The sequence below is a fragment of the Lactuca sativa genome, chromosome 2 (assembly GCF_002870075.4).
Source record: "Lactuca sativa cultivar Salinas chromosome 2, Lsat_Salinas_v11, whole genome shotgun sequence".
Lineage (NCBI taxonomy): Eukaryota > Viridiplantae > Streptophyta > Magnoliopsida > Asterales > Asteraceae > Lactuca > Lactuca sativa.
In genome coordinates, this window is record NC_056624.2 from 11183248 (window position 1) to 11196700 (window position 13453).

A 13453-nucleotide genomic window follows, 5' to 3' on the forward strand; every position below is an offset into this window, starting at 1 on the left:
GGCCTTGGAACACCTTGAACATTAATTTAGAGTAGTAAACATGAGTTTACTTCCCAAGAACATGCTTGGGCCGTAAACTCATTATGTTGGGGAGTAAACTCCTTCTAATGTGTTAAAATGCCACTTACACACACCATAAGCCTTGGGATAAATTCTAGAAGTGACCACAATCAAGATTTGGACCTTAAAACATATTAAAACACCCTTCCAAGGAGTTCACAGCCATGAGGGGGTTCATGGGCCATAAACTCCTAAATCCATGCCAAAACCTTGGGACTAATATCCCGTACTAGATACAAGATAGTTTGATATACATGAAAATATAGATCGAATACCATGGGACTACCATCCCGGACTAGATACAACATAATTTGATATACATGAAAATATAGATTGAATACCATATCTAAGCTCCAAAGGTCGATTGGAAGGGTTTTTTGGGCTCTAAAACCCAATTTATGTGAGTTCACGGCCTAGGACTGTTCTAGGGCCGTAAACTCATGAATATGGTCCTATTCCATGATTTGAACTCGAATTTGAAGGCCTAAGATGTTATTCTAGTAGTTAGGGTAGTTACCTTGGTGATTTGGAGCTTAAATTTGATGATTTTGGACCCTTAAACTTGGTTTGAGGAGAGAGGTTACAGAGAGAGTAGAGAGAGGAAGAAAAAGCTTCAAATGAAAGTTTGAACACGTTTAAATAGGTCTCAAAACTTGGACACGGTGGAATTCTACCCGATGCCGGCATTAAATGGGGCTTTTGGTCGCACCCGATTAAGTTTCCGTAACCCGGCAGGGACGTTTTCTATAATTTCTGAAATGAACATTTTGGGCTAATTTCATGAGTTCTTAAGGGGTTTGGACACTCATTAGATTATAATAAACATATAAGTTTAAATAATTTAACCCAAAACAAAATTGGAACGAATTGATAAATAGCGCATTTTTACGGGTAGAACGGGTTTTCGGCGATGGACAACTTCGGGTTGTTACATTATCCCCCCGTTAGAGGGAATTTCGTCCCGAAATTTGAAGATTAAGATACATATCATGAATTGGAATGAGATATGAATGGATTTGTTGCCTCGGATCTTCACGCTCCCAAGTGGAATCGGGTCTCCGCTTGGCGTTCCACCGAACCCTCAATACCGGGACGCGACTTGGTTTCGCACATCGACTCTCTGAATCCATGATCTCAATTGGTTCTTGCATAGAGGTTCCAACCCTCGATGAATTCGGTCTCCTTAAAGGAATCACTAGGGTTTCGTTGGGTAGATACTTCTAAGGATTCGATACGTGAAGTATCGAATGGATGTTACCAAATTCTAAGGGCATCCAGAGTTTGAAGATTGTAGAATCGATTCTACGAGGATCACGAAGAGTCTAATGTATCATGAGGGAAGTATTTTACACTTCCCAAAGCATATCATGCTTTTCTAGGAATATGCCTTCAATAGGACATACACTCCAACAGAAAGGCACATCTTCGTAGAGCAGAGTAGCTAAGGGTCTGATGGCTTTCAGAAGAAATTTATAGGTAGGTCTACGATAATAGTCGATGGGACCCAAGAATCGGCATGTTTCTATTGGTATCTTTAGTGCCGACTAATTCCCTATCGCCTTAGTTGTTGGAAAGGTTCATGGGTATGACTGCTTTGCTTAGCTACATGATCAAGGAAAATGATTTGACCGAAAGGTATCACTACTAACCCGTAGTGATCATATCAATTCTTGGTCACCGTATTGGACATGTTACTCTCGCTAAGGTTTGGTGACGAGGTAGTTCTAGGGATTAGTCCGGTGCGAGACTAGACTAGACGTTCGGAAGGAATTCTCGGGAATCCTTCGGGAAAGAAATTGAGGGAAAAGAGCTGCAGACTTCCCGTTTCCCAATGATCACAGGAACAAAGAATGCGCGGCGACTCCTACAGGGAAAACTTTTTGAGCTTTAATGCACGAAATGATGCGAAGGTTTGATGCCGAAGATCACAAGAGTTGGGTCGGGGGACACTCATCTATCATTGGTTGAGTTCTCTTATAACAACAATTACCACACCAGTATCAAGGCTTCCCCGTTTGAAGCCCTCTATGGTCGCAAGTGCAGATCCCCTCTGTGCTGGGCCGAGGTGGGGGACATGCAGCTAGCCAAGGGACGAGTCCCCGACAGTACTCTAACTATCCCGAAAGTCATCCGCAAAACCAATGAAAAGATCATTCAAATCTGAGAATGACTGAAAGCTTCACGAGACAGGAAAAAGAGCTATGCCGATAAGAGACGAAAACCCTTGGAACTCCAGGTTGGTGACCGCGTCCTTCTAAAAATCTCACCATGGAAAGGCATGATACGCTTTGGTAAGCGTGGAAAACTAATCCCAAGATACATCGGACCATTCAAGATCATTGCTAGGATTGGTCCCGTAGCCTATAAACTTCGTCTACCGCATGAACTCAGTAACATTCACCTTGTCTTCCACGCTTCAAATGTTAAGAAGTGATTATTTGATGAAACTCTTTTGATCCCTCTCGACAAGATTGAAATCAATGAGTACCTCAACTTCGTGGAAGAACTGGTTGAAATCATGGACAGAGAGATCAAACTGTAACAACCCGAAGTTGCCCATCGCCGAAAAGCCCGTTCTACCCGTAAAAATTTGCCGTTTATCAATTTGTTCCGATTTCGTTTTGGGCTAAATGATTTAAACTTATATGTTTATTATAATCTAATGAGTGTCCAAACCTCTTAGGAAATCATGAATTTAGCCCAAAATGTTTCTTTCAGAAATTATAGAAACGTCCCCGCCGGATTAACACAACTTTATCGGGTGCGACCAAATGCCCCGTTTAATGTTGGTATCGGGTAGAGTTCCACCGTGTCCAAGTTTTGGGACCTATTTAAACGTGTTCAAGATTTCATTTGAAGCTTTTGCTTCCTCTATCTACTCTCTCCCTAACCTCTCTCCTCAACCAAGTTTAAGGGTCCAAAATCACAAATTTAAGGCTTCTAATCACCAAGGTACCTTCCCTAACTCCTAGTATAGCATCTTTGTCCTTCAAAATAGAGATTAAACCATGATTTAAGGCCTTTTTCATGTGTTTACGGACCTGGAGCATGCTTGGGCCGTAAACACATATTAATGGGGCTTTTATGCCCTTAAACACTTCCAAAACTCCATTGAGGCTTAGATATGACTTAAAGAATATTGGAATTGGCCTTGGAACACCTTGAACATTAATTTAGAGGAGTAAACATGAGTTTACTTCCCAAGAACATGCTTGGGCCGTAAAATCATTATCTTGGGGAGTAAACTCCTTCTAATGTGTTAAAATGCCACTTACACACACCATAAGCCTTGGGATAAATTCTAGAAGTGACCACAATCAAGATTTGGACCTTAAAACATATTAAAACACCCTTCCAAGGAGTTCACAGCCATGAGGGGGTTCATGGGCCATAAACTCCTAAATCCATGCCAAAATCCCCCAAAAATTCATACAAGGCTTGGAAAAATCATTTTGAATCACATGTGATTGATTAAGGAACTAAAACATTAAGGATTGGGTGTGAGGGGGAGTTTACGGCCGTAAACTCCATGTTTACTATCGTAAACCCCAATAATTGGTCTTTAAGTGAGTCTAAATTCATCCCAATGCCCTAGATAAAATCCTAGCTAAATTATCCTGGTGTTATGAAGCCATTTTGCACCCAAAAGTACCATCCATGAGTTCACGGCCGTGAACTCATACAGATGAGGTAATAAGGGCCGAAAACTCCTCTATGATTTTACTCTTGAAGAGTAAACTCCATATCCAAGCCTTATGTGACTTCAAATGCCACCCGAGTCCTTCCAAACACTTGTAAGGGAGTGTTTCCGCAACTAGAAGTGTTGTCTCTATAAATTAATTAATTCAAGTCCTAATTAGATAAAAATATGTATCTTTTCATAATTCATAGGAACCCTCGTGCGTTTGCAAACCCAGGACTGACGTTTAGGATCCAATTAGACACGTTCCTCGTCCGGTGAGTTCATACCCCTACCCTTTTTCAATGGTTTTTCAATGTTTTTAGGGGGGGAATACAAGCAAATTACAAATGTTTTCAAAACATAACATGGATGTATTTCATTAAATATCTGGCAAACTTATAAATATATTTACCCCTTATGTATTATCCTGAGCATAAGGGATGATTTATCAACTACAATTATATGAAATTCAGTAAAGAAAACCATCTAACTAATCAAATTATTATGGGAATAATTTGGGGTTCTTTAGTTCTCGCTTAATTACATACTGATGTATATAAAGATATTCGATAAACTATGTCTGATTTAGTTTATCTCCGTTTCACTTAGTGTATATATTGCCAGATAATTTCATTACATATAACTGTTTTCACTGTATTATGTTTCATATCATTTAGTATGTTTGATATCGTTTGAGAATTCCATGAATACATAGTACTAGTTTGTGAGATTTGTCATTACCCTTTTCGGTTATTAGTAAATCCTCCCCGGAAGTGTAACCAGAGTCTCCTGGAGGGAGAACGTGGAATTTGTGAATAGATCTATTCAGGACTGACAATCCCACACCTTAAATGTTAGCTACAGTTAGGCGGGCACGCCTGGGGTGACAAATTTCGGATATCGTCCGACGTCTGACAAGCATCATTGAGGTCTCGTTGTCGTATCAGCATGGTTACCCGACTCACAATACGTATTAATATAAGTTTATTCACGGTTTGGGTTTGGTTTTGGATTTGATTCGATTTCATATCTACTTTCTGTTTATAGTTTTTATATCTAGTACGGGAGGTTAGTCCCATGGTTTTCAGTCTGTTGATCTTATATCTAGTACGGGATGATAGTCCCATGATTTCAAGATATATCTTGTATGGGATGGTAATCCTATGGTGTTCAACTTATACCTAGTACGGGATGCTAATCCCATGATTTCAACATATATCTAGTACAGGATGGTAATCCCATGGTTTTCAACTTATATCTAGTACGAGATGCTAATCCCATGATTTCAACATATATCTTGTACGGGATGGTGATCCCATGGTTTTCAACTTTTATCTTGTACGGGATGGTAATCCCATGGTTTATCAACTTATATCTAGTACGGGATGATAGTCCCATGATTTCAATCTATATCTTGTATGGGTTGGTAATCCCAGGGTTTTGAAACTATATCTAGTACGGGATGATAATCCCATGGTTTTGAATCTATATCCAGTCCGGGATGGTAGTCCCATGGTTTTCAATCTATATTTACATGTATATCAAACTATCTTGTATCTAGTCCGGGATGGTAGTCCCATGATATTCAATCTATATTTTCATGTATATCAAACTATCTTGTATCTAGTCCGGGATGGTAGTCCCATGGTCTTCAATCAATATTTCCATGTATATCAAACTATCTTGTATCTAGTCTGGGATGGTAGTCCCATGGTATTCAATCTATATTTTCATGTATATCAAACTATCTTGTATCTAGTACGGGATGTTAGTCCCATGGTTTTCAAACTACTTTCCATCTACAGTTCACGTATATCAAAGTATTTTATATCTAATTCGGGATAGTAATCCCATGATTCTCAATATATAGTTTTGTGTATTAAACTGTACTCTATGATATTCAATCGGTCTTGCATTTAGGAAAATGTAGGATTTTCCTGGGGTAACATATAACACGTAATTGAACTGGTAATGAAGGATAACTAAATTGTTTTACATAAGAAAATATGGGATTTTCTTGGATAACAAACCTTTTCGGAAAACTAAAGGAAACTGGTACATTTTTTAGAAAACAAATATCTTATGAACTCACCAGCTTTATGCTGATTTTCAAACTGCTTGTATTCTCAGATCTGCCTTAGACAGGTACCCGGAGATCTCTTTTGGTGAAGAAGGAGTGTGTAGAAGACTCGTCTCATTTTGTTCATATATATATATATATATATATATATATATATATATATATATATATATATATATATTATGTATCATAGTTGTACAATTTACTTTTGAAACAAATGTAAACTTTCAAATATATGTAATGTAATGGTTTATTACTTTGATTATTATGTGCATTGGATTTGATACTCAACGTGGAGTCAACCCCGGAAATGTTTCCGCCTTTGGTTTTCGGGGTGTGATAGATTGGTATCAGAGCCCTTGTTTATAGTGAACGGAGTATACCAAACCATACATGGTATAAAACTATAAATACTATAGGGCCTAAGTGCTCTGAACTAAAAGTATACCTCAAAATACAAGTATTTTCAAAAGTATACAAGTGTACCGAACCGTCGAGATCCATAACTACAAGTAGAACAAAACATAAGTAAATGGGTGTTGTACGTCGCGGTTAAACCTGGGCAGTTATGTAGTCGTGTCTAGGATCAATATAGCCTGGCAACCTATATTCATTCGAGACACGGCCAACATGTGCTTGGGAGTGACTGTGGTATGCGGCATACCTAAAACTTACCCAATACCCCAAACAACGAGTCGTCGTTGTAGTGAATCATGAAATACTATGGGAATATTTCTCAAGTCAATCCTTTGTAGAAAATCCTCATATACGCGTTGTTCCTTGATCATTCCTCTAGCGATCAAATTATCTTCCTTGATGACTGTTTCCTGCTTTATCGCTTAATATGATGCTATATTTGTCTTGATGAGATATCCTCTGTTCCATATCTCTTGATCCAATTCAGGGAACTTATGATCCTCTCTTTCCTGATCTTTTTAGATCATGATGCCTCCGAGGAATAGACCCAGCTCGAAGAAAACCAACAACCCTCCGCCGCCACCTCCTCCTGAAATCGACCCCGTGGTATTTCAGGCAGCTGTTACCGCCGCGGTGGCAGCTGCTATGTCCCAATTGAACACTGGTGGTTCTGGTGGTTCGGGAGGTGATACCCAAACCTAAAACCAAGAGAACAGTCAGGAACACCGAAAAGAGGGTTCCTATAAGGACTTCATGAACGCGAAACCCACATCCTTTGATGGCACCAGAGGTGTCATTTCCCTCACCCGATGGTTCGACAAAATCGAATCAATCTTTGAAATATGTGCTTGTTCGGAGTCTGACAAAGTAAAGTTTGCCGCCTGCACCTTCCTTGACGAAGCCCTGACTTGGTGGAACGGCCGAGTCAACTCCTTAACTCTACCTGTAACAAATGCTATCGGTTGGGAAGCTATGAAGGAACTTCTGCTCGTAGAGTATTGCCCTCGGGGCGAAATACAGAAGCTAGAACACGGACTCTAGAACCTTAAGATGAAGGGTTCCGACATAGCCGCTTATACTTCAAGATTCGACGACCTGACATTACTCTGTCCGGGAATTGTTACCCCGGAGAGTAAAAAGATTGAGAGATTCATCTGGGGGTTGACCCAGTTAACAAAAGGGAATGTCTTGGCTGCGAAGCCAGACACCTATGACAGCGCTAAATGTCTTGCGCAAACCCTAATCAATCACGAAGACAACTCTGATGAGGAGGCTACCACTCTCGAACTAGTCACAATTGGAGGTGGAAGTAAAAAGAAATTCTAGAACAAGCGGAAGGCCCAAAGTACGCAAGGTTCTTCTAAGAAACAACAAGCTACTACCCCTGTTGCTGTTTCAGCTATAGGGCCTACAGCCCAAACTCCTACCAGTGGATACACCGGTACCCTTCCTTGGTGCGGTAAGTGCAACTACCATCATCGTACTCCTGGTCCATGTCGCGAAAGAATCTGTGACAACTGTGGCAAGAAGGGCCACCTTGCTCGAACCTGTAGAAAACCAGCCAAATCAACAAACCAATCATCCGGAACAGGAATCAGTCTAGCCTGCTACAGTTGTGGCGAAGTAGGGCACTTCAAAAGAAATTGCCCCAAAGCAGCAACAACTGGCAACACTGGAAGAGTCCTAGCAATAGGACGAGAGGAGACAACCGCTGATCCCACTGTCGCAGCAGGTATACTCCTCTTTGACAACTCTTATACCTGCAACTCTTTTTGATTCTAGTACTAAAAGGGGAACCTGTTATCTGTCCATTCGAACATCTTTCTAAACTTAATCCTTCGATTATAATCGAAATTGTGTACCATCGAGACGGCTAACCAGTGAGATAGAGAACACTAACTTCGTACCTATAGATTGTATTCTCAATCCGGAGGATTATTCCGTTCCATTCGATTTAATGGAAAACTTTTCACGAAATGCTTTGATGCTATGTTTGACATGAAATGACCGAGTCCCATTCATGACGTTATTCTTGGTTTCGAAAGAGTCGCCCGTCTAGATCTTTCCCCGACCCGACTCTCGTGATCTTCGGCATCAAACCTTCACATCATTTCGTGCACCAAAGCTCAAGAAGTTTTCCCGATAAGAATTGCCATGCATTCCTCGTTCCTATGATCATCGGTAAATGGGAAGTCTGTAGCTTTTTTCCCTAAATGTTTTTCTCGAAGGATTCCTAAGAAATCCTTCCGAACATCTAGTCTAGTCTCGCACCGGCCTAATCTCTGGAACTACCTCGTAACCAAACCTTATTAAGAATGACGTGTCCAAGACAGGTGACCAAGGATTGATATGATCACTACAAGTTAGTAGTGGTATCCTTCGGTCAAATCATTTTCCTTGATCATGTGGCTAAGCAAAGTAGTCATACTCGTGAACCTTTCCAAAAGCTAAAGCGATAGGGAATTAGTCGGCACCAGAGATACCCATAGAAACCTGTTGATTCTTGGGTCCCATCGACTATTATCGTAGACCTACCCATAAATTTCTTCTAAAATCCATCAGACCCTTCGTGATCCTCGTAGAATCGATTTCGTAACCTTCAAACTTCGGCTACCCTCAGAACTTAGTAGCATGCATCTGGTACTTCACGTCTCTGTCCTTAAGAAGTATCTACCTAACGAAACCCTAGTGATTCCTTTGATGAGACCGAAGTGATCAAGGATCGGAACCCCAATGGAGAATAAATTGAGATCATGGATTGAGAGAGTCAATGTACGAAACAAAGACGCGTCCTGATAGTGAGGGTTCGCTGGAACGTCAAGCGGAGACCCGATTCCACTTGCGAGCGTGAAGATCCAAGGCAACAAATCCATTTGTATCTCATTCCAATTCATGATCTGTTTCTTAATCTTTGAATTTCGGGACGAAATTCCCTCTAACGGGGGGATAATGTAACAACCCGAAGTTATCCATCGCCGAAAAACCCGTTCTACCCGTAAAAATTCGCCGTTTATCAATTCGTTCCGATTTCGTTTTGGGCTAAATGATTCGAACATATATGTTTATTATAATCTAATGAGTGTCCAAACCTCTTAGGAACTCATGAAATTAGCCCAAAATGTTTATTTCAGAAATTTTAGAAACGTCCCCACCGGATTACGACAAGTTTATCGGGTGCGACCAAAAGCCCCGTTTAATGTCGATATCGGGTAGAATTCCACCGTGTCCAGGTTTTGGGACCTATTTAAACATGTTCAAGCTTTCATTTGAAGCTTTTTCTTCCTCTCTCTACTCTCTCTCTAACCTCTCTCCTCAACCAAGTTTAAGGGTCCAAAATCACAAATTTAAGGCTTCTAATCACTAAGGTACCTTCCCTAACTCCTAGTATAGCACCTTTGGCCTTCAAATTCGAGATGAAATACCCTGAATAATGGTTTGGTCTAGGCATAAAAGTTAGTGGTAGTGATTGTGTAGGATAACTAATTTTGTCTAGTTTACGGTTGTTATGTGTTTACAGCCGTAAATTCCTTACGGCCGTAAACACCTCACGCTTGTAAGTCGGTTGTAAATCAAGTCTATAAATTGGGTATTGTGTCAGACTTTAAAGGTTGTTGATGCTTTCGTGTTTTCTCCAAGTTGTATCTGACGTTTTATTTCTTTAAGGCGTATGCAAGCTTGGTTAGTTTGTTATTTGCTTATTGTTTCATCTTTTTCTTATGTTATCTGTCTTTGATCATTGGTAGATCCGTTTTCGGGCTTTACAATTGGTATCAGAGCGAGACCAGTGTCGAAGACGTCCTACAGTTGTGTGAGAAACCAAAAATTTCCAACGCTTTGTAACGCTCAAAAGTCAAATACAACGAAACCATTTGGAATCAACGGAATTAACCCCAAACATAAAGTATTCAAAAATCTAAATAGGGGATGCACCAAATGTTAAATATCATGCCAAAGTTTCCAAAAACATAAAGAACATTCAAAACCAAGTTATATTGAAGAAAGTATAACCACTCGAATATTTACGACACACTGTTTAAGACATCATTTAACATAAAAAGTGAAATTACAATAAAATGTGATTTAGCCTTAAGTATCTAAACAAAAGTTGTAGAGTTCGTTAAGCTGTAAACATGCATAAAAGGATCGCCCAAATTGGACCTCGTATGAAGAAGTTACGAATTTTCTAAGTTTCGTAACAGTATTAGAGGGCTAAAAACTCGAATTGAAGATGGAACGTTATTTAGCTATTGCAACCTAAACGAAAGTTGAAGGTCTCTACAATAGGAGTAAAATGATAAAAAGACAAACGAAAACCAACGTCGAATAAAGAAACTATGAATTTTTAACGGACTTTAGCAGTCCCGGCCTATTAAAAACATATCATTAAAAATAAAGTAAAAAATAGCCGACAAAGTCTAAATGAAAGTTGTAGAGCATAGTCTCACCTACGCAGGGATATAAAGAATGCGAAAAGCGGAACTCGTACGCGAAAGTTACGGAAATTAGAAGATGGGAGACTGGATTACGCCCAGCGTAATCCAAGATTACGCCCAGTGTACTAGACCCAGTGTCGAGTCCCATTGGCTCGAGTGCTCTACGCTAGCTAGACCGGAGTCGTAAGCTATGACGCATTTTCATGCCCAGCGTAACCAAAGTACACTCCGCGTAAGTGAGTACGCCCAGCGTACTCCAGAGTTACGCCCAGCGTACTCAAGATTTCCACCCTATAAATAAAGGACATGAACTCCGGGTTTTGGCACATATCTCTCATATCCTCTCTCACTTTCACACACCCTAGAGCTCCAGAGACCATCCCGACACTCTCGATTTCCGCACTCAAGCCTCCGACGAAGTTTCTACGCTACCGAGATCCCCGAGAAGCTTGAAAATGCAACTTTCCGCAGTTGAAGTTCTGCTCAACTCTAATCTCATTCTCATCAAACTAAAAAAGTGAGTTTCATACCCCTATCTTTCAAGTCTTTTCATGTTTTAGGGGGGGAAATACAAGTACAATACAAGTAAAAGTATCGTTTTATAAGCATAAGTGTAACATATATCTTATTGATTATCGATACCAACAACTTACTTTACGTATAAAGGGCTAGTATATCATCAAATCATTTTCACCAAATGGAACATACTTTCTGAAAAACTATAGTGCGTATAGTTAACAAGTTATTCATACATTCTTACTTATACAATTGAAAAAACGAAATACTTTCAAACAAAGTGAAGTAAAGTCTTTCGTATCGTAAATCTATTTATACCAAGTAATGTGAGATATTCAAACTTCAACGTACTCTTATGTATGCATTTCAAGTCCTATATTATATACCATAATCTCTTGGAGGGAGAGCGTGATACTTGTGTATAGATCTATATGGGATTGACAACCCCGCACCTAAACTGTTAGCTACAGTTAGACCGACAGGTCTGGAGTGACAAATGTCATAACACTACAACACATGAGGAATGTTGTTACAGGTAGTCAGTGTCAATGGTATGGTTATAAGGCTCACATAAAAGTATAAAAACAAGTTTGATTTACGAGATTCATATATGCATTCAGTTTTCTACACTATTTTGAGCACAAAGTTATCTTTACCAGTCAAGTACGAAAAATACTAATGCACTCCAACTTTAGGAACATTTCAAACTATTTATAAAAAATATTAGATTTTCTGAAAACCTCGTTCATTGAATTTCTACCAACAGGACATACTTTTCAATACAAAACACTTATGAACTCACCAACTTATTTGTTGACACTTTTTCGAAACCACTTGTATTTCTCAGGGAATCAGTAATAGTTTTCAAGTCCTGTATTATTTAAACATTTATATCATCATATTGTAATATTCTTTTGATAATATGTATAACGCAACAATATACGTTTTCATTATATATATATGATGGTTGTGTTACTTTCTTTGCAATATTCAATTGTTATGGTACTACGTGAAGTCATCCACCCCCGAATGTTTCCGCCATTCTGGTTTGGGGATGTGACAGATTGGTATCAGAGCATTGTTTATAGTGAACTAAGTATATCGAACCACATAAGATATACAAACTATAATAGTACAATGAAAAACTTGAACACCGTGATATATAGTTAAACGTAGGATGTCGTTAAATAGAAATTTCTTTTCTTACAAAATTCTCATACCTCTATCCTAGTACAGACAAATAGCTGGATTCCATTTACCGGGAGATCCCTACTACCCAAATCAAGTCAACGGCGGCTGGATAGAAGAAGACCCAGAGGAAATCATAGAGGAAATCGAAGAAGAATTCGAAGTCGAAGTCGGAGAGGAATTCGATGTCGACGAAGAGGTTGAGGAAATTTCTAGTGGAACAGACTCCGAGCCAGAAGTGATCGACCCTCCTGCTCCTCATCATCCCAAAGTCCGACCATATCAACCAGGACCCATCCCCATCTAGGGAAGCCATCTCTACTACTGGAGCCGCCAACTTGGTGTACGCCCTCCTTTCGGCATGTGCCGAAATTTTTACAATGTCAGTGAGGGAGGCTCAGCTGATCGAGCACTTCCTGTTATTGTGGGGACTATAGCTACCCAGAACTGCCATGCGGACCAGCAAGCAACCAGAGTTCGCGAGATCAATGCTGCCACTCAGGGCAACGCCGCCGACATCCGTCGTTTGGGAGGACTACATGAAAATACTCAAATCTACACGGGGACGCTTCAGAGTCAAATGATAACCGCACTGGCAGAGATAAGAGAAATGAAGGAACATCACGCAGATCTTGAAAGGCGCCTGATGGGAGTCAAGCAGTCAGATGCCGAAACCAGCTCCAAACGTACCACACACCGCAAGTAGAACTTGCTCAACTCCAACAAATTTTGATATAGATTAGGACATCGGATAAAGTTTTCTCATATTTCCTTTGTATTTGTAATCAGATACCTCTAGAGAAGTCAGATTTTCCTAACCTAGAAGCATAATGTAACACACCTTGGGTGTGACACATACATATATATATGAAATATTTCCTTGTTTATCTCCCAAAGCTTATAGAATCATCTAAATTGCTATGTCTACTTGGAAGCCATTAACTAAAGTCGAAACAAAATTTCAAGATATATCTAACCCTCTAGTCAAAACGTTAAAAACTTATAGTCTTCATTATTATTTCTCTACCAGAACATGCCTCCTCGCAGATCATCACGCAGGAACTTAGATCCAACACC